This window comes from Sus scrofa, chromosome X, assembly GCF_054392235.1.
Source record: "Sus scrofa isolate SSC_HxYL_T2T_F1_AM1 chromosome X, Sscrofa_HxYL_maternal_Yorkshire_Landrace_v2.0, whole genome shotgun sequence".
Classification (NCBI taxonomy): Eukaryota; Metazoa; Chordata; class Mammalia; order Artiodactyla; family Suidae; genus Sus; species Sus scrofa.
In genome coordinates, this window is record NC_139401.1 from 10,667,982 (window position 1) to 10,689,789 (window position 21,808).

At 46.1% G+C, this 21,808-nt stretch overlaps 1 long non-coding RNA gene across 1 annotated transcript in view; it reads left to right on the forward strand.

Annotated features, from left to right (window-relative positions):
• The window catches only part of LOC110257807 (uncharacterized), a 222,429-nt gene that overhangs the window by 12,012 nt on the left and 188,609 nt on the right, over positions 1 to 21,808 (forward strand). The window contains exons 3-4 of the long non-coding RNA XR_014835145.1: positions 12,735 to 12,824; positions 15,714 to 15,862. This is a non-coding gene — a long non-coding RNA (uncharacterized LOC110257807). The remainder of the gene's footprint in view (positions 1 to 12,734; positions 12,825 to 15,713; positions 15,863 to 21,808) is intronic.

The window sequence follows — 21,808 nt, forward strand, 5'->3', positions numbered from 1 at the left end:
GTGTGGGTGGCGACTGGTGTGTGAGGGCCCTGAGCAGTGGCCACTGGCCCCATAGGCAGATTATGGGTGCAGAGGGGTGAGTGGGTTGGAGGGTGATGCCCTGGGCTCACAGGGCCAGACTGGCCTTACTTTGCCAGTCTCTGGTCTGACCTTATGGCAGATGCTCAGTAAGTCCTTTGTTGGCTTGAACAAGTGCATCCCTCTTTTGCAAAATCATGATGTTGAAAGCAGCAAGGACCTTACCCTTATGGTAAGGTAGTCCATGGATTTTCTTCCCCCTTTTGAAGACTGCATCTGCGGCATATGGAAGTTTCCAGGCTAGGAGTTGAATCGGAGCTGCAGCTGCCGGCCTACACCACAGCCACAGCAACGCCAGACCCGAGCTGTGTCTGCGACCTATACCACAGCTCATGGCTGGATCCTTTACCCACTGAATGAAGTCAGAGATCCAATCTGTATCTCACAAACACTAAGTCGGTTTTTTTTTTTTTTTTTTTTTGCTTTTTTAGGGCTGCGGGTACGGCATATGAAAGTTCCCAGGCTAGGGATCAAATCGGAGCTATAGCTGAGCCATGTCTGTCACCCGCACCACCGTTCATGGCAACGCTGGATCCCCAACCCACTGAGGGAGGCCAGGGATCAACTCGCATCCTCATGGATATAGTCAGGTTCGTTACCGCTGAGCCACAACAGGAACTCCCTAAGGCAGGTTCTTCGCCCGCTTAGCCACAATGGGAACTCCCAGTCCATGGGTTTTTATGGACAGTGCACGGAGGCTGTGGATAATGGGAGCTGCAAAGCCTCCCTGTGCAAATGCGTGCGTGTGGCCCCGGAGCTCCCCAGCATCGGGGTGGTGAGCGGAATGGGCCTTTTGCATTCTGAAGTTTAGTTGTTTCTCTCCATTTGCACCCCCAGCCATCGTACTGGAGTACATATTCCCGCACAACAGCAGGTGTTAGGGAATCCGATTCTGTTTAGTCTTGTAGCTTCATTTGGGCAACTAATGCTTTCGGAATGGTGATCAGGGACTTTATCTTGCTTTTTACTGGATAGTCCTCCAAGGCGAATATCACAAGCAGTACGTTTGGAGAGAATAAAAGAGCAGAGAGCCGTGTCATCCCAAGTTGCAAATGTCATTAGGACCTCTGTGCTGCGCGCATGCCAGCTGTCTGGCATTGGCAGTATGGACGTGTTGGTTAAGACAATATGCCTTCTTAGCTAAAGCCCTAGAAAATTGTCTGCTGTCATGGTAGCGACCGCTGTCTGTCAGCAAGTATTCTCTTCCTGCTTAGAAACTTCATTAAGATGCCTTCTTAACAAGCAGCTGTCACCTCCCATTTTATTCAGCTAACCTCATCCTGTATCCCCGTCCTTCTGACGTGTGCTTCGCAAGCCTCTCTAAGGCAAGTTCAATCAGGTTTGTGGAATGTCAGCTCTCTCCCCATCCCCGTTTCAGTTCCTCTCGATGCCATTTGAGCATGATTACCAAGCCTGGGGACCTTTCCCGGAGTCCTTTAATTGTGCACAAGTTTAGAACTAAGTAAATTTCAGGCCTGCCGCTCGACCACGGAAGGGACCAGCAGCCACCGGGAATGGAGCGGTTTTTAATGGGAAAACAGGAGATCGAAGATAGCACGTGAGAGCTTTGAGCCCGGGAAAGAGGGCAGAGGTTGGTTCTCAGCCCTCCAAACCACGCTCTTGCCTCAGTCAGTCGTCTCGAGTGATCTGATCGGTGCTGACAAGGGAGCCTTCTGGGAGGGAGCCTGGACGCTCAGAGATGTGGCTGAAGATGCTGACATGGCCCACTTCCTCCCCCTGATCCAGATCCTTGGGCTGGCCAGACGGATGGGGTGCGTCTGTGAGGAAAGGGGCACTCAGTGAGGGTTCTTCTACCTCCTGGGTCTGTTTTTCTTTCTGCAGCCCTTGAAATCTTGCTCTCGAGGTTTCCTCTGGGGCTGTGTAATACGCCTGTAGTGACCAGGAGCGCGACAGCGAGCACCGACCCCCCTCTGGCCTTGGCCTTCCTGCCTGTCCAGCTCTTGGGGCGACCTCATGCAGGCTCTCGGGTTTGACCATCTATCTCTCACCAGGGTCTGGCCTTGACCTGTCTCCAGAACTCCAGGTTGGCTCCTTTAGCTTCCTGATTGGGTACAGCTGGAGGTCCCCGAGACCCTTCAAAGTCAACGTGCTGCCTTAAAGAGACACACTTTATTTTTGCTTATTACAGTCTAGTTGATTGACAATGTTGTGCTAATTTCTGCTGTACAACAAAATGACTCAGTTATATATATTCTTGTGTGCGGATATATATACACACATATATATACACATATATATCCGCACACAGGAATATACACACACACGCAAATATATACACACAATGTGTATGTATACATATATACACACAAAGAATGTATATATATGCACATATATATATATACTTTTGTATATTTTTTCCATCATAGTCTATCCCAAGAGATTGGATTATAGTTCCCTGTGCTGTGCAGTAGAACCTCATTGCCTATCCATTTTAAAAGTAATAGTTGGCATCTATTAAGCCCAAACTCCCCATCCATCCCACGTCCTCGCTCCTCCCCTTGGCACCACAAGACTGCTCTCCATTTCCGTGAGTCTGCTTCTGTTTTGTAGATAAGTTCATCTGTGTCATATTTTGGATTCCACATATAAGTGTTATCATACGGTATTTGTTTTTCTCTTTCTGACTTCGCTTAGTGTGATAATCTCTAGTTGCATCCACGTTGCTGCAGAGGGCATTATTTTGTTCTTTTTTTATGGCTGAGTAGTATTCCATTATATATATGTACCATATCTTCTCTTTTTTGTATTTTTTTTAGGGCCACACCCCCGGCACATGGAAGTTCCCAGGCTAGGGATCAAATCAGAACTGTAGTTGCTGGCCTACACCTCAGCCACAGCCATGCTAGATCCAAGTCATGTCTGCAACCCACACCACAGCTTACGCCAAGGCTGGATCCTTATCTTAACCCACTGAGTGAGGCCAGGGATCAAACCTACATCCTCATGGATACTAGTCAGGTTCGTTACCTCTGAGCCCCAATGAAACTCCCCATATCTTTTTAATCCATTCATCTGTTGATGGGCATTTAGGTTGTTTCCAAGTTTTGGCCATTGTGAATAGTGCTGCTGTGAACATAATGGTTCATGTATCTTTCTGAATTATTGTTTTGTCTGGGTGTATGGTCAGGAATGGGTTGGAGCATATGGTAACTCTACCCTTAGTTTTCTGAGGAAACTACTTACTGTTTTCCATAGTGGTTGTACCAACTTACATTCCCACCAGCAGTGTAGGAGGGGTCCCTTTTCTTTTCTTTCTTTTTTTTTTTTAATAATAATTGATTTCTAATGTTGTGCCAAAATCTGCTGTACAGCAGAATGACCCAGTCATACATACATATATATATTCTTATATTTCTTACATTATCTTCCATCATGGTCTATCCCAAAAGACTGGATATAGTTCCCTGTGCTGTACAGTAAGATCTCATTGCTTATCCATTACAAGTGTAATAGTTTGCATCTATTACAATCGGGTTCCCTTTTCTATAAGAGACACACTTTAGGTGCACAACACTGAAAGGCAGCAAGGTTTGCCATCTGGTTGTTTGTGGGAAGAGATGGATGGGAAGGGATTACTGGTAACACTTCATCTTCCTGGAGCTGTCTGGGAGGGTAGAGAGGTGTTGGGAATGTGGACATGTTGGTGATGTAATGGCAGTGATGAGCAACTTAGAAGAGGATAATAGGGTTGTGGGGATAAGTTCTCTTTTGGCTGCAAATTACAAAGACTCAACTCAAACTAGCTTAAACACACACACACACACACACACACACACACACACACACACATCCAAGAAAGAAAAAGAAAAAAGAAACTGTAATTTCATCGACTCAAGGAATTGAGAAGTCTAAGACAATGGTTTCAGGAACAGCTGAATCCAGGTGCTCATAGTGTTATCTGTCACAGACTGGGTTACTCCACAAAAGAACCCAAGACAAAGGCTTGTGTCCCAGTAGTTTATCTGGGAGCAGCATTGGAAAGGAAAGGTGAAAGACCTAACCAGAAGATGCTCGTATGAGTTGCCTGGCAGTGTGGGAAACTGGAGCTCGAGCTGTGAGATCTTCAGGAGAGCCTTCCAGGGCATCTCAGGACTGTTCTTGGTGGAGACAGAAGGGGAAAGCATTGGGTCGTGGGCTTTGTCCCCCATTTATCAACTGTGGCCCGTGGGCATTGATGCCACACACACTGAAGGACGGCATGTGGTGAGGAGGTTGCATGGGTGTCCTACCAGAGAGAAACCTACGGGTAGAAGGTGAACTTGCTGCAGCCACTGAGAAGTCCTAGGGCAACACACACCATGAGGCTATACCTGCATGAGGCTGACCGAAGCCTGCATGCTGTTGACAGCAGTGGCTGGAACAAGGGCAGAGGCCAGGGAAATGGGAAGTAGCTCCTACAGGGATGTCCCTCACCATTAGTGTGTCCTCATCTCCCCATCTCTTGTTCTATCTCTTGGCTGTGTTTCATCTGATCCTCAGACAGGCTTATCCACATGGTGGCAGGACGCTCCCGAGAAAGACCCTCACCACCTTCTGCCTAATGTTCAAAGCTGATTCTGATCATCCTTCCCTGGGGCATGTGCTCATCCCTGTGACCAGGAAAGCAAAGGGTCTCAACTCTTTGCGCGGCTAGAATTACATGGAGTTGGATGTGGCGTGTTTCCCAGTGCAGAGCTGTTGGCTCTGGCAGATGCGAAGATGCACTGCTCAGATCTTCCTTCAAGCTTCAGGGAAAGGCTGGCAGAGTTCCTGTTGTAGCTCAGTGGGTTAAGGTCTTGATATTGTCTCTTTGAGGATGCGGGTTCAATTCCTGGCCTCACTCAGTGGGTTAAGGATCTGGCATTGCCGTGAGCTGTGGTGTAGGTTGCATGGCTGTGGCTGTGGCTGTGGTATAGGCCTCAGCTGCAGCTCTGATTCGACCCCTAGCCCTGGAACTTCCATATACCGCAGGGGCATCCATAAAAAGAAAAGGAAAAGAAAAGACTGCTGAGCTGCGGGAAGTATGCTTGGCCAACTGCCTCTGCTTCGGAGCCGGGGTCGTGGTCCTCTGTTCAGGGCCTGAAGAAAAAGGCAATGCTACCAAGACCTTAGCCATTTCTTCCCAATGCTGGCTCCTTTAAGGGTGATGCTGGCTCTGGAGTTCCCTTTTGGGTTGATGGAGAAATTGGCAGGTTAATGTCAAAGTCTGGTGCCTTCTGCCCATCTCTCCTTCTCCCCCCTTTCCCCTCAGGTGTTCCTCTCTGACGCATCTTTTGCATTCCCAAGTCCATGTCCGTGCCTGCTTCCTGGAGAACTCAAGTAACACACGGGCAGCTGAAGAACTAACCCATGTTCACCCAGGGAAGAAGGGGCCTCAAAGGAGGAAGAGGGAAGTGCGAGGTGAGAACCCCAGACTTTGAATGGGTACCAAACGGGCTTCCAATTGCTGCCTTATTGGTATTTCTTTTTTCTTTCTTTCTTTCTTCTTCTTCTTCTTTTTTTTTTTTTTTTTTGTCTTTTTTAGGGCCACACCCACGGCATATGGAGGTTCCCAGCCTAGGGATCCAATTGGAGCTGTTGCTGCTGGCCTACACCACAGCCACAGCAACAATGGATTCTTAACCCACCGAGAAAGGCCAGAGATCGAACTCTCAACCTCATGGTTCCTAGCCAGATTCGTTTCCGCTGTGCCACGATGGGACCTCCAGGGATGGAGTTCTTTTGTTTGGGGATTGGCTTTACCCTTGCTAAACTGCAAAGCCGAGGTCCGAGGAAGACTAGCAAAGTAGCTTATTACCCAGACTCATCCTTTCTCTGAGGCCACTCTGTCTAATACGTCTCCAAACACCTGGTTTGCACGTCATTGGCCTCGGGTTTACAAACTGGGAGTGAATTTTATGGGAAGGTGGCACATACAATTATGGGTCTATAAATGGCCCTCGGAAGCCAGCCAAGTCACAGGCATGAATTCCAAGTCATATGGTCTGAAGAAACTGAGCTGCAATTACTGTTATTTTTGCTGGCAGGCAAACAAAAATGAACGAAGCCCTTCTTTTTCTGAATGTACAAGAATCATAACACATTGCCATAGTGACGTCTCATGACCTGCATTCAAAGGAACAAAACAGAAGGTCAGGTTCACCATTCTGACTTCTAATCACTGAGCTTCGATAGGAAAACCAATAACCATGGTTTTCTGTGGTACCTTCATCATGGAAATCCCGTAAGGCATCACTGGCAGTGTCATAAAACTTTCCCCATGGCCCTAAGGGGCAGATTTAAGGGCAATGCTGTTACAAGCCTGTATGTAGCTGGATAAATTTAACAAATGAAGGATTATATAATTGCTACTTTGTAGTTTAAAGAATGGAGCTCCTTTTGCATCCATTCCGGTTAAACCATAAACCACAACAAAGGTGAGTGACTTTGTTGTACTGAGTCCCAGTGGCCAGGAGAGAATGTGGTTGCGTCCAGGGGAGGAGTCTTCGCTGGTGCAGCTCAAGACATGAGATGAGATGAGATGAGATGAGATGGAGTGATGGGCTGACAGTTTAGGCAAAACAGGGGCTCACTGTGTTCTGGGTTTTCCAGAACAGAGAGTCTATTTTATCAATACTGTCAGTGGCACTGGGGTCTTGGGAGGTGACTCAAACTAGCCAATCACCTAAGAGCCTGAGGGATAACACAGAACACAAATGCAAGCTCTAACTGTGTGCTGGGCTGGAGTATTTCTGTCTTGGTGTCTAGGCATCTGGAGATGTGGTTTAGAAATGAGAAGACTAGGTGGATAGCAGGGACTTAGGATGAAGGCCGGTAGATGGTCCCAAGGCTACTCCATCCAGGTCATAGTGACTCTTGATAAACCACCAAAGTTTCTCAGTAGTATTTATCTCTAAGAATGAGAGCATTTATGTTTTTCAGATTCAGTGACCAGTAACCCCTCCTGGATAAACACTACCATATTTTGCTTCTATTATGCACCTTTTTCTAGTCTACAGATAGACCAGTATCATCTTAGCTGAAAAAAATAGCCTTTCAGGAGTTCCCTGGTGGCTCAGTGGATTAAGGATCTGGTGTTGTCGTTGCAGCAGCTTGGGTTGCTGCTGTGGTGCGGGTTTGATCCTTGGCCCTGGGAACTTTGCATGCTGCAGGCGAGGCCAAAAAATAGACTTTTTTAAAAAATGCATATAACACAATGGAATAGTTTACAGTTACCTTCTAGAGCTGCCTAAATTGACGCTGGTGTAATTATGATCTTACCAGGCTCAGGGACAACTTCTTACTAGACCCAATTATCTCATTGGCTTTTGAAAGTTGGATAGACATCTCAAAACACAAAGAGGTAAACAAACACAAGGAGAGTTTTTCTATCATTTCTTTTTCCCGGGACGGTATCAAGTAATAATTGCATATTAATCACATTGGGTTTTTCAGCCCTGTATGTGAGATTTTCTTTCTTTCTTTTTTGCTTTTTTTTGGGGGGGTGGGGTGCTGCACCCACAGCATATGGAAGTTCCAAGGCTAGGGGTCAGATCAGAGCTGCAGCTGCCAGTCTATGCCACAGCCACAACAATGCAGGATCTGAGCCATTCTGCAACCTACACCACAGCTCATGGCAACACCGGATCCTTAACCCACTGAGCGAGGCCAGGGATTAAACCCCTGTCCTCGTGGGTACCAGTCAGGTTCACTACCACTGTGCCACAACGGGAACTCCAAGGTGAGATTTTCTTTATCTTTCAAATGTTGGAACTGAGAGTGCTGATACTAAGCTCAGCTGGCATGACCCAGTGATTCTGTTTCATTTGGGGCAGAGATGGTGAGAATTGGTGTTTTCTGCTTGTGATTTACTCTTTTCATTGGGAGGCTTTCCCTTTTGTCTCATAAGATTATCAAGCTACCGAGTCACACTTTTGGAAGAGGAAGCGCTATTTTAGGAATCTTAGATCTGTATCTGCAATTCTCTTCCCTTTCTGCAGTATCTCTAAATTATATTTGAGTCGAAATGAGAATCTGGTAGCACCTTGCCTTCTTGACAGAAGTGTCAGTTTAGGAATGCCTTCTTTCCTGGGCGAAGGAAAAGTTGATACACTGCCAGCGGCTGGAAGCCCCATGCCTGTTAATCTCCAGATTAGCCACTGATTTTCCGGAGCTGCAAGGTCTTTATGGGGTTCTGGATATTGCCCTGGCCCTCAGTCACCCATTTACACACATGCTCCTGATTCCTAATTATATCCATGATATGTGACTGTTGTCCCTTTAACTTTCTTTTTTCCTTTCTTTTTCTCTTTTCTTGGCCATGTCCAAGGGATGTAGTAGTTCCCAGGCCAGGATCAAACCCGTGCCACAACAGTGACCTGAGCCACTTTAGTGACAATGTTGGATCCTTAACCCAGTGCGCCACAAGAGAACTCCCCCGTTTAACTTTCTAAAAGTAATTTTATTTCTCTTCTGAGGTGAAGATGGTTAGTTATCAGACTTACAGTGTGCTCCCCTATTTTTTCGTAGCCTTTTGGGAAGTTAAAGTGGGGGCCTTCTGACAACTTTGAGTGAGTAAACTAGGGGTGGAAATGACATGTGTCACCTATGAGCCAGGGAAGTGAAGAGTTGGCCCATAAGTGGCACATCCTTCTCTTTCCCAAGCATGGCAACCTGGGATATCACATATTGTGAGGGCGGCATTACCAGATGGAAGAAGCTTGGATCCCTGAGTCACCAGATGGAGACGAGCTCTGGCCAACTTGCATTGGACTTCACGTAAGTGAGAAGTAAACTTATGTTGTGCTCAGCCTTTGAGATATTTATCGCTGTTGCATAGCCAGTCTTATACTGACTAACCTTAATTTCCACACTCTTATAAACATACACACTGTCTTCTCTGGGAACCGACCCCACATATGTTAAAAAGTATGGAACTCTCAGCCTCAACTACCTCAAGTATCAGAAGAGGCTAGGTAGATAAGCCTTCTGTCTTGACTCCTTTAGGACTCAAACTGAACAAGTAAATAAAAACAAACAAGCAAATACGAACCCAGGTTTTCTGTCCCAATGAGTCTCTTCTTCCAAAGTACCCAGGACCTCAGAAATTATGTAGTTTGTCAGTGCAGAACTACAAAATACAGCCTCTTGAGAAATATCATTATTTACCAGATGGGTCAGAGTAGGCTTGAAAGTAGTGTGGAGGAGTGTCCCCCGTGGGGCAGGGGTGGCGGGGACTATGGAAAATCATGCATTTACCAACATCGTCTATATTCTCTCTCTTTTGGCATTCATTCTTTAAGTACTGGGCTAGATGTGATTACCTGATAGGTAGGCAATGATGTTCTTGGGATACTAGTGACACACACACACACACACACTATTCAGGGGTGGGGAGAGATCAGATATTTTGAAACAATAGTGAACTAATAATCAGAGGAAAATCTGAAACTTGGAGTTCCTCCCATTTATTCTTTGGGGCTCAAGTATTTTTATTTAGGTTGACATTGGGAAAGAGGGTTGGAGGTGGGTAGAGTTTCTGTCATATCTCTTAGAGCTTAGAGCCTCTAAAGCTCTTCCTAGGACAATTGTTAGAAATTTCTTTTTTAAACATTTGTTATTAGAGTATAGTTGATTTTAATGTTGTGCCAATTTCTACTGTATAGCAAAGTGACCAAATCATACACATACATACATTCTATTTTATATTATTTTCCATCATGGGCTATACCAAGATAGATATTTCTTCGGAATTGTGTCGTGTATCCGATTCTTCGCAAATGGCTGCTATCAGGCGTTAAATACAAATTAAGCATTTATTATTATTTGTTTCAGTAACAGAGGGTATTGACACTTTTGAGAGGTAGGGACAGGTTAGTAAGAGTTTGTGGCAGAAACTGACTAGTTGATCTCCAGATTATTTTCTTTCTAGGGCACAAGCTTGACAACATTCCTCAGGATTCCTTGTAGCTGGATGAAGTGTTATAAGCCAACTCGAGGCACGGCCCATCAACAGTTTCCTCATTATTTTCCTTACTTTCTCTTTCCCTGAGGGTTCTAGAATAACTGTGTGGAGCAGAGCCGATGGGCTGCACTGAACTGTGATACGCATGAGGATTAAACCTTTAAATTAATGTCAGGCCACTGAGATCTGAGATCTGGGAGTTGTTTGCTGCAGTGGTTAACCTACCTGACTAATCCAAACCTCTTAGCCAGCCATGGTTTATTCTTCCCTAAGAAATGTGCACTGTACGAAGCCCTTCAGGTGCCCTAAACACCTCTGCTTAAGCTCGGGGGGTTGAGGATTAGCAAGCACAAAGGGGTTCCATGTTTGTGGAGAATTTCTCAGTGCATCCTTCCAAAGTTAGTGTTGATTAGTTCCTCTTCCCTGACAACATGATAACAAGTTTTTAACCTTTCTTTTGTCACCATTATACAGTATCGAAATTTACCATTAATGGTATAACTTGATAACCTTAGCCAAAAGGGGGAATAATTTATTTCCTCTTAGAAAGTGGGGGATGGAGTTACCGTTGTGACTCAGCGGTAACGAAGCTGACTTTTATTCATGAGGATGTGGGTTCGATCCCTGGCCTTGCTCAGCGGGTTAAGGATCCGGCGTTGCTGTGATTGCTGTGAGCTGTGGTGTAGGTCACAGACACGGCAAGGATCCCATGTTGCTGTGGCTGTGGCGTAGGCCGGCAGCTGTAGCTCCGATTCGATCCCTAGCCTGGCAACGTCCCTGAGCCACGGGTGCAGACATAAAAAGAAAAAAAAAGTGGGGAGAACGTCTCTGAAGATGGGCACCATCAATTCCTCTCCTCCCTGTACACACATGCTGCTCTGTATCCTCTCTCCTGGTATCTGAACCGTGGCCTTGTAACTTGCTTTGCCCCATGGGATATCACGGATATGACATTCTAGGACTTCTGAGCCTGGGCTTTAAAAGGAATGGCTGCTTTAACGCCCTCCGTCTGGGAAGCCAGCTGTCATTCGAGGTCTGACTCTCTTGGGACCCCCATGCTGTGAGAAAGCCCAAGGCAACCACGTGGAGCTCCGGCTTAGGCACCAGCAGGGGGTAAAGGCTTCTCGACCTGGGGGTAAAGGCTTCTCGACCTTTCCATTCAGCTCTGATGCCTGCTGAATACAGCTGCGTGAGTGACTCCAGCCCAGGCCAGAAGAACCACCCGCTGAGCCCAGTCAACTTACAGATTCATGGGAAAAATAAATAAATCATTGCTGGCTTTAGCCACAAAGTTCGGCGTGGCGTATTCCACAGCAATAGGTAACTAAAACAGGAGAGACCCTGGATGTGAGGTTCTGAGTGGTTGAAGAAAGTCTTGTGAAATCTCCCGTGGGATTGTTTATGGTTGTGTTGTAAGTTATGGGGGTGGAAATACGACTTTCAAAGAGGTCCGATCAAGGCTGCTATGGTCGGGGGGGCGTACACTGGCCACTTTCCCGTGCTCATACTTGAGTCTCGGCGAGTATTTCTTTCACAGAAGCTTTTTGAATGAAAGTAATCCTCCCCCACCTCTCTGTTCCCTCTCTTAAGCGGTGCGCTTTCGCAGCGGTCCTTGTCTGGGCATGGAATAGTGCTTTTGCTTTCAAGGTTTATTGACTGAGTTAATGGTGGGCTTGGGAGAGGACCTCATCCTTTCGGAGGATGAGGGCGTGAGAAGGAGGAACCCTTGCCTTACCCCTGATGTCTCACCCAGAGGTCAGAGGAAGCGCTCAATGGAGAAAGCTTCAGTGCATCTAGACTGTTGTGGTCAATCAATACGACACGTCCCTCCATGCTGCAAAAAAGAGTTCGGATGCCACTCCATAGAAAAAGAAAAAAGTTCCTTATCATTAGGCCAGAAACCACTCTCTGAGGATAAAGATCCATCAGCATGCATTTGAAACACTTTCCTTATTGCTCTGAGGGCCCTGTTCTTGAGTCATGATGTAGCGCTCGCTATAGACAGCGGGGTGACCTCCAGGTGCAAATGACAGCAGAGATGGCCCTGAACTAGAGAAAGCAGAGGTGTCTGATGGGGACAAGATGCGCAAGCGCTGTTGCTTACCTGGTTTGCCTCGCACGTTGGATATCGTTATCTTTACTTCCGTAGCCAGGGAGAGCCTGTTCCACGGACTTCCATTTGTAACACAGCAAGAGGGGTTCCTTAACCTGGGACTTGGTGAAGATAATAAAAGGATTGGCTGAGAAGAGATGAACCATGCCATGGAAAGAGAACTATATCCATTTTAATATTGTTAGTTACCACAGACTCTAAAGAATGTGCTGGAAGGTTGTGTGATAACATCCGGCTACTATGTTTTAGGGAGCTGATCAGAACTTCTGCAAGGACCCAGGATATTGTACTCAGAATTTCCTTGATTCCTTCCTTTCTTCCACCCACTCACCACCCACCCATCCATCCATCTATCCACCCAACCACCCATCCAAGGGGTGAGCTTCTGCGATGTATCAGGCACTGTTTAGGGGGCTGGCACATTTTTTTAAGCAAAGTGAAAACAGTCTGTTACGTTGTTCCTTATGACTTAGATGTGCTTTTTAGAATTTAGTCACTCGAGCCTAAATCAGTTTGGGGGAGTTTATAGCTGAATTTCTTCTTAGGAAAATAGGCTTGTTATCTTTGAAATCGACCAACGGATTGGTTTCTTACCCGCAGGATTCTCCTTCAGGAAAAAAGAAACTGTCTCCTGATGCAGCTGGAAGAAGCTACCCGCCTAACATCTTATCTCCAGTCCCAGTTAAAGAGGTGGGTAACTGGAAGGGAGAAGACCATGCTTGATTGGCACTACAGAAGGACGTGTCCGTGAACTGCCCCCTTCCCTTTAGCTTGCTTTTCTCTCCCTGAACTTAGAACCCGCAGGGGTTGTGAACACAGGACAGAAAAGTGGAGACATGATATCGTTACGAGTTGCTGCTGATTCATGATCCAAGGATGGTGGGGAGAGCCCAGTGTGACTTCAGAACAGCAAATCCGAAGTCAGACTGAGCCAAGGACTTGGTTACAGCTTCAGAAGTCTATCTGTCCATGTATGTGTATGCATAGTCCCATTTTTATTTTCCTTTTTAAAAGGATATGAATATTTTAGAAATAACATTTGGATGCTCACCTTTCTGAAGCCCTCCATGAACCCCCCCCCCCCAGGATTTTTAGTGCTTAATTAGAGATCTGTTCACATCTCAAGTGCGCGTCCATTTCCGTTTGTGAAATTGTTGAAATGTGCGGCATTTGCTGAAGCCCCATCCTCTGGCACAGTCAGGAGAGGCATAATAATCATTTGTAAACAGATGACTGAATACTGCACTTTGTGACTCTTCCTATCTTCAATGACTTCTTTTATTTTAATCACAATTTTATCTCCTTCTGATCCTGACATTTAAGCTCAGCTTTCTCTTGATCGGAGGGGGCTTGGAGGTTCGTTTTAACCTGATTTCTCCTGAGGAAATATATTTCAGGACTAGAGGACTGGGTTATCTCATGTGACTTGCCCCAGGCCCCAGAGCCCTCTGGAGAGCCTAGTTCTTTGCAAACACACAGAGGGAATTTTAATGCACAGTTAATTGGAAGGTTTTACTAACTTCTGCCCTTCTGCTTGCCCAGATAGCACAGTGTTTACCTTAGAAAAGAATTTTTTTTTTTTAATTGCAAAACTAAAAAAAAAAAAAAAATAGGTTGTGGCTTGTCATATGTTCTTGCAATAGAGTCTTCATGTTTATACAAGATTAAAAGTGAATGAATGGGAGTTCCCATCATGGTGCAGTGGAATGAATCTGACTACGAGCCATGAGGTTGCAGGTTTGATCCCTGGCCTCCCACAGTGGGTTAAAGATCCGTGAGCTGTGGTGTAGGTCGCAGACACAGCTTGGATCTGGCATTGCTGTGACTGTGGTGTAGGCTGGCAGCTGTAGCTCTGATTATACTCCTAGCCTGGGAACCTCCACATGCCACGGGTGCGGCCCTAAAAAGACAAAAAGACAAAAAAAAAAATGAATGAATGGGAGTTCTCTTGTGACACAGCCGATTAAGGCTCTGTAAGGATCTGGCATTGTCACTGCAGTGGCTTGGGTTCATTCTGTGGCCTGGGAACTTCCACAGGCTGCAGGTGCGGCCAAAAAAAAAAAAAAAAAAAAAAGGAAAAGGAAATGAATGAATGAAAATGAATGCCTTTATTTCGATTTTCATTTTTTCTGCCTTTCTAAAAATGTGAGGCCACCTGCTAGAAATGGGAGTTATCTTTGAAACATTACTCTGAGCCACGTGAAAGAATTAGAACTTGGCAATAAAGTGGACAGTCACTCATCGCACTTTTCATTCAAGTTGTTCACTCTCTTTGGGGGTTTAAAAGAGGCCTCCACATTCAGAAATGTAACACGCGCATGATTTTCCTGGACTCTACCTGCTGCGTAAAGTGAGACGCACCCACAGATGATAAAAAGGGAACCAGCCTCTTCACTGGACCTTGTAGTCAACGATCCGCTCAGTGGAAACCACGAGGAAGGCTGAGCTTGCTTTCTTTCGGATAGTGAGTCATGGTATCCTTGCAATAAACACAATTACCCAATTGTGAATTCTGGTGAATTCACTTGCCAGGGACTAATGACCCATTATTTTACTTATGGAAGATGGTGCCTTCTAGTTCCTGGTGCGGAAGCTGCCAAATGATAGGTGCCAGCATATACTGGTCTCTGCCCATGACTAATGAGTGTGTTCTGCTCATTTGGATCCTGCATTAAAATGGGGGAAATAGCAACACCTCCCTCCAGCAGCCGTGGAGGCTGATGTCTGACCCACAGCAGCCACGAGCTTGGAGGACGTGATCTGTCGGGCACAGCTTATTCACAGTAAGCCGCAGGTAGTCTGATCCAGTCTGCCTGACCTCGAAATGGCAAAGGTCGTCCCAGCCTGGATCTCCCAGAGCTGAGCTGGGCACAGTCGTTCCCCGCTGGCAAGGTCTTCCGCTGCATTCTCTCTGTATGGTGTGTCCGGGTCACCATTTGTTTGTCCATTTCAGAGACGGAAATATTTAATGATGTTGAGTTCACTGGTCTCGCATCTGTTTTGACTCTTAGATTAGAGTACATGAGAATCTGTCCCATCAACCAATTTCCCCTCTTTCTTTTTTTTTTGGCCTTTATTTGCCATAAGAAGTGAATCATCAGATAGACAAATGTGACATCATAAAAATCATGCACCTTAAAAAAGGAAAGAAATCTATGTACACGGTTTTTAGCTAATTCCTGTTAAAAGTACTCTTTGGAGCTGCCCATTGTGGCTCAACGGGTTAAGAACCTGCCTAGTATCCATGAAGATGTGGGTTTGATCCCTGGCCTCGTTCGGCAGGTTAGGGATACGGTGTTGCCTTGAGCTGCATCGTAGGTTGCAAATGTGGCTCGGATCTGCCATTGCTGTGGCTGTGGTGTAGGCCTGCAGCTGTACCTCTGATTCGATCCTTAGCCCGGAAACTTCCACATGCTGCAAGTGTGGCCCTAAAAGGAAAAAAAAAAGTAATCTACTTTGGGCTAATGGAACCTACAAGCTCATTCTTTCAAAACAAGTCATTGTCTCGGGGCTGATGAATGTTTTCAGCTCACAAACAACACACATTTCTTTCCACTTTCTGCTTCCTCTATGTTACAGCCCCATACAGACACTGGACATGCTGGCTCCTGGTCTTATCTCCAGGCTGGAAATTCCATCACTCACCTGGTGCCGGGGTTGGTATGCTAGCCGTGACACATGCAGTCGTGGCAAATCTTTGTCTGGAAGGCTGGACAGGAGCTTAAGAGGTAGGCTCTAGAGAGGGGATGGCCAGGGGCAAACTGGCAGGAGGCCCTGGTTCTAATGGCAGTAATTGTTAACTTTGTGACGTTGGGCAGAGTCACTTAAGATACTTTTTCCTCCATAAAGCGAAAGGATTGGCCATGTCTTCTAAGAGCCCATCACTTCTACAATTCTGGTTTCTAGACCTGCACCTCTGTGGGGTCACCCAGACCAGAGGGTCAACTTGCCTGGAACTTTGCAGCTGTCACTCAGGCTTCCTGTCCCTGGACAGCCCTGTTCCTCCATTCGGAACACTTGACAGATAATAATGTGTTTCCCAAATATCAGGCATTCCATACGACCTTGAGGTTTGTACCATGTCCCTGTCCTACCTAAAATTTTCTTTACTAAATATTTTTCTTTGAAGTGACTCGGTTTTTAAAACTTAAATTTATGTAAGGAAAGATTGGCACTGATTGTAGCAGAAATAACTACAATGACAAAAAAAAAAAAAAAAAAAAAAAAAAAAGACCCGGGGTCATGTTAACAAATTAAGAAAAACAAGAATTGTTGGCAGAAGAACTGAGTGAGGAGTCCCCATCGTGTCTCTGTGGAAACGAGCCTGACTAGTATCCATGAGGATGTGGGTTCGATCCCTGGCCTTGCTCAGTGGGTTAAGGGTCTGGCGTTGCCATGAGTGATGGTGTAGTTCGCAGATGCAGCTTGGATGCTGTGTTGCTGTGGCTGTGGTGTAGGCCGGCAGGTGTAGCTCTTTGTCAACCCCTAGCCCGGGAACCTCCATGTGCCGCAGGTACAGCCTGAGAAAGAAAGGAAAGAAAGAAAGAAAGAAAGGAAGGAAGGAAGCAAGCAAGCAAGAAAGAAAGAAAGAAAGAAAGAAAGAGAAAGAAAGAAAGAGAAAGAAAGAAAGAAAAGAAAAGAAAAGAAGGAAGAAAAGAAGGAAGAACTGAGCAAAATTGTTGCTAGCGGACCTGAGCTGTGAGAAATGCCAACAGTGGTTTTTCAGGCTAGGAGATGAGGCCAGATTACAACGTGGCTCTTCAAGGAAGAATGAAGAGCAGTTCTCGGTGTGCTCACTGATGTTGCAACTGTGTCCTTAGAAAAATGTAGCTCAGATATAGCACAGGAAGCAGTGTCCACGGTACCATGATGGTGCTAGAGATCATGGGCAGCTACATGAAAGTGCTGCTGTAGAATCTGGATTTTTCCCAGTGAAGAGACTGCATCCAGAGCCGCAGCCTCAATCGGCGTCACCCTCTGACTTGGACAACCCATCTCTCTTTACTGTTTCTGAGGCAGAGGTCAGTGGAGATGGATGGAAATGCCCATCCTGCATCTTTCAGGCCTTCAGTGGTGCCTTCCAATCAGTAACCGTTCCCCTGGGTTCATGGTGTTGCTCATAATTGCCTTTCTTGCTATGGAGGGAAGTCTCTGGAGCCTTCCGCTCCCCTCCTCCCATGGACTGGGAGCACAGTTGGTATTTAGCTCATGGCTGAGCATACACTCAGGATTTAGAAGAACTAAACACAGGTGGACCTGAGCTTCCACTGGGCTTACCACTAGGTCAACTCAGCTCAAATTCTATTTCACTTCGGACCCTCATTAGGCCCCACCTCTGGCTAATGGGCCACAGAAACATTCCAGTTCTCTAGACGATACTGTTGGCTCAGTGTCCTGGAGGGGTTCAAATGCTGGCTGCCAAAGAGGGGAAAAAACATCCCAGCATCTACTTTCCTTGGTGTTGCATGCTCCTTATGTCTTGGATGAGTATTTTCCTTGTGTATTTAGGTCTTTCTCTACCCTCCACAAGCAAGAGCTCCTGAGAGCAGAGCCCATGCCCTGTTCTTTTTAATGCATCGCTAGCCCAGGGACAGGCTTCCATAGGACCTCCCCCCCCTCCCCCGCCATGACTTGAGCCATGCAGAGGTGAGCTTTCATGCCATTGTTTAAACCCAATGCCTTTGCCTTTAAGCAGGATGGTATCAGGGCTGTGTAACTTTGCTATGGCGGGAGGCTGGGCCAACTCTGAGTCTATGTACTCCGAGCATGAACTTTGGCTGACAAAGAACCCACATCCCAGGAGTTTCTGTTGTGGCTCAGTGGGTTAAGCATCTGGTCATCCGGCATTGCCACAAATTGCAGCACAGGTCACAGATGCAACTCAGATCCCAAGTTGCTGTGGCTGTGGTGTAGGCTGGTAGCTGCAGCTCCGATTCGACTCCTAGCCTGGGAGCCTCCATATGCTGCAGGTGTGGCCCTAAAAAGAAAATTAAAAAAGAACCCACATTCCAGGTGAAACTTAAGAAGAAGACAGTGACCACCTGTTGTCTTTGATGGCTTTTGGCTTTTAGGAAGCCCCCACCTATGGTCGCTTGGTGCCAAATACTATACGAAGTGGGCAGAGGCACAGGTCCTGTTCTTCAGGGCATAGGGTTGAAAATAGACCTTCTCTGCGCTTACACTGTAGAGCATTCTAGATGCTTCCTCCAAAAAGTTTCTTTCTTCTCCATGACTTTTGGTGGTAATGTCATCTACACAAGGAAAGGACCTAGCTTCTCTTCAACAAAGCCCCACACTTCTGTGGTTTGAGCCCCAGAAAGCAGATCTCTAGAGGAGTTGCCTGGTGGACCAGGCACCCCCAAATCTGTTCACCCCGAGTTGCTTCTTCCCTCTGGGGTTCTCTCACCTGATTTCCACACTCAACACTGTCCTGCTTTCCTCGGAAAAACTGCTGGCCCTCCGGGGACATTTGCCTCTGCCTTGGTTCCCCTTGACAGTGGCGAGCAGGGCTTTACTCTGCATACATTTCACACTAAAAAGCAAATAAAATAAGGGACCAAAAAACCAGAATTGTAGGGGTTCCTGCTGTGGTGCAGTGGGTTAAAATATCTGGCGCAGGTTGCGCTGTGCCTTGGAACTTCCATATTCCTCTGGTGCAGCCATAAAACAAAAACGAAAACAAAGACCAACAGACCCCTGTCTGTGGGTCTGCTTCTGTTTCACAGATAAGTTCATTTATGTCATAATTTAGATGTGACATAATTGTAACTCAAAAGAGACTAGAGCCCAAGAGCTAAAATGATGTAGACACAAAGTACACCAGTGTGATAACAGCACAACTCAGCAAGACCGGCTACCTCCCGCATAACACCGTCGTCCTTGTCTGTGAACGCTTCCTTCCAGCCCCCGCCTCGGCTGACCTTGCCCGAATTCCTTGCTCCCCAGACACACACTCTGTATCAGGGTTTCTCCAACCTCAGCACTTGACATTTGGGGCCAGATAATTCTTTTTTTTTTTTTTTTAATCTTTTTAGGGCCAAACCCTTGGCATATGGAGGTTCCCAGGCTAGGGGTCCAATCTGAGCTCTAGCCACCCGCCTACACCCCAGCCACAGGCATACAGGATCCGAGCCGTGTCTGCAACCCACACCACAGCTCATGGCAACGCTGGATCCTTAACCCACTGAGCGAGGCCAGGGATCAAACCCACATCCTCGTGGATACTAGTTGGGTTTGTTAACGGCTGAGCCAAGATGGGAACTCCTGGGGCTGGATAATTCTTGAGGAAGGGCTGTCCTGTGCATGATGCAATGTTGAGCAGCATCCCTGGCTTTTCCTGCTGGACACCAAGGGCCCCAACTCCCACCTCCCACCTCCACCCTGCCGAGTGGCAGCCAAAAATATCTGTAGACATTGCTAGATTCTTCTAGGGGGCCACAGGCAGGGCTGAGACCTGCTATACTAGGTCCTGTAGCCCCTCCCCAGGGCAGTGCTCCCTCCACTGGAAGCAAGGTGTTGTGGTTACCACCTAAGGAACCAAATTTTTGTCTGGTTCAGGTTTCTGCCTTAGATGGTTGTGGCATAATAAAAAATATATGTGATCTTTGTGTCTGGTTCCTGGCACAGAGCTCCTAAAACCCTTGTAATTTCTGGAGTGATAGGAGTGTCTTTTTAAAAAAATTTCTTTTATTGAAGTATAGTTGATTTACAATGTTGTGCTAGTTTCTCTTGTGCAGCAAAGTGACTCGTATATATATATATATATATACATATATACATATATATACATATATATGTACATACATTCTTTTTCATATTATTTTCCATTATAGTTTATCACAGGATATTGACTATAATTCCCTGTGCTGTACAGTAGGACTTTGTTGTTTATTCAGTCCATATATAATCGTTTGCATCTGCTAATCCCCAACTTCCAATCCAACCCCCACCCCCCTCCCCCTTGGCAATCAGGAGTCTGTTCTCTGTCTGTGAATCTGTTTCTGTTTCATGGACAAGTTGATTTATGTCATATTTTAGATTCCACATATAAGTGATATCATATGGTATTTGTCTTTTTCTTTCTGACTTACTTCACTTAGTATGATAATCTCTAGGTCCATCCGTGGAGCTGCGAATGGCATTATTTCATACTTTTTCCTGAATGAGTAGTATTCCATTGTGCATACGTACACCATCTTCTTTATCCACTGCTCTGTTGATGGACATTTAGGTTTTTTCCATGTCTTGGCTGTTCTAAGCAGTGCTGCTACGAACATAAGAGTGCATGTATCTTTTTGAATTATACTTTTGTCTGGATAGATGCCCAAGAGTTGGCTTGCTGAATCATATGGCAACTCTATTTTTAGTTTTTAAGGAACCTCCATACTGTTTCCTATAGTGGCTGTACCAATTTACACTCCCACCAACCGTGTAGGAGGGCTCCCTTTTCGGTAGGAGTGTCTTTTGTTTTTCATAATAAGCTCCTTTCAACCCTGTCTGAACTTATGCTAACGAGGTGGCTCACAAAGGAGGCAGGGCTAGATAGCTTACGAGGGGGGCGGGGGGGGGGGAGGAACCACCTGTGTGACTAGAAAATTAGGCCTTTCATCCCAGTCCCTCCACCTCCAGGGAGGGGAGGGGAGCTGAAGATTGAGTTGAGTCACCAATGACTGATGATTTTATCAATCATGTCTCTGTAATGAAACCATAATAAAAACTCTGAATGATGAGATTTGGGGGAGCTCCTGGTTGGTGAACCTATCAATGTACCAGGAAGGTGGCTCACCCTGACTCCGTGGGGACAGAGGTCCTATACTCAGGATCATTTTGGACCTCACTCTGTGTACCTCTTTATCTGGCTGGTCCTTTGTATCTTTTACGATAAACTGTCATTGTGAGTGTAGTGCTTTCCTGAGGTCTCTAAGTCATTCTTGCAAATTGTCTACTCTGAGCAGTTGTGAGAACCCGTGTGTTTGTAGTCTGATAGGTAGAAATGTGGGTAGGCTGGGGACTTTATTTGTGGCTGGTTTCTATAGTGGGGGCAGTCTTGTAGGACTGAGCCCTTCACCTATAAGATCGGTGCTAACTCCAAGTAGTGTCTGAATTGAATTAAATCGTAGGACTCTCCGTTGATGTGGAGAATAGGAGAATTAATTGGTGGTAGTTGCAAAAACAACATAGTTGTTGACAGGATCACTGGAATATCCAAAATGAAAGATCTCATACTTCTGAGAGAGTCAAGCCTGATGGAACACTTTGAAAATTACAGGAAATTGATGGGGCATCATAATGTCACCGAATAGATACATAATTGCACTCACCGAGATGGCAACATTCATTGTTTTGATCTTACAGATGAACTAATTGTTGAAACAACTGATAAAAATGGATGGGTTCCCTGCTGGTGTAAATCTACCACAAAGAGTTCCATGGCAAAATAATACTTGATTTTTCTGAAAAAAATATTTAAAATGTTGAGACAAATTGGGAAGCCTGACCTTATTTGTCAGTGGCAGTTATTAGTTGTAGAAATTGGGGAAATGGTTGGGGGGGGTGGAGATGTGGTCGGGCTGCGGGTGGCAGGGCCTCTGGCCTGTGTGCCACTGGCAGCACATCCCCAAGAGTGACTTGTTCCTAACCTAGGACTCTGTCAGGGTGGCCACAGTTTTGCCCGC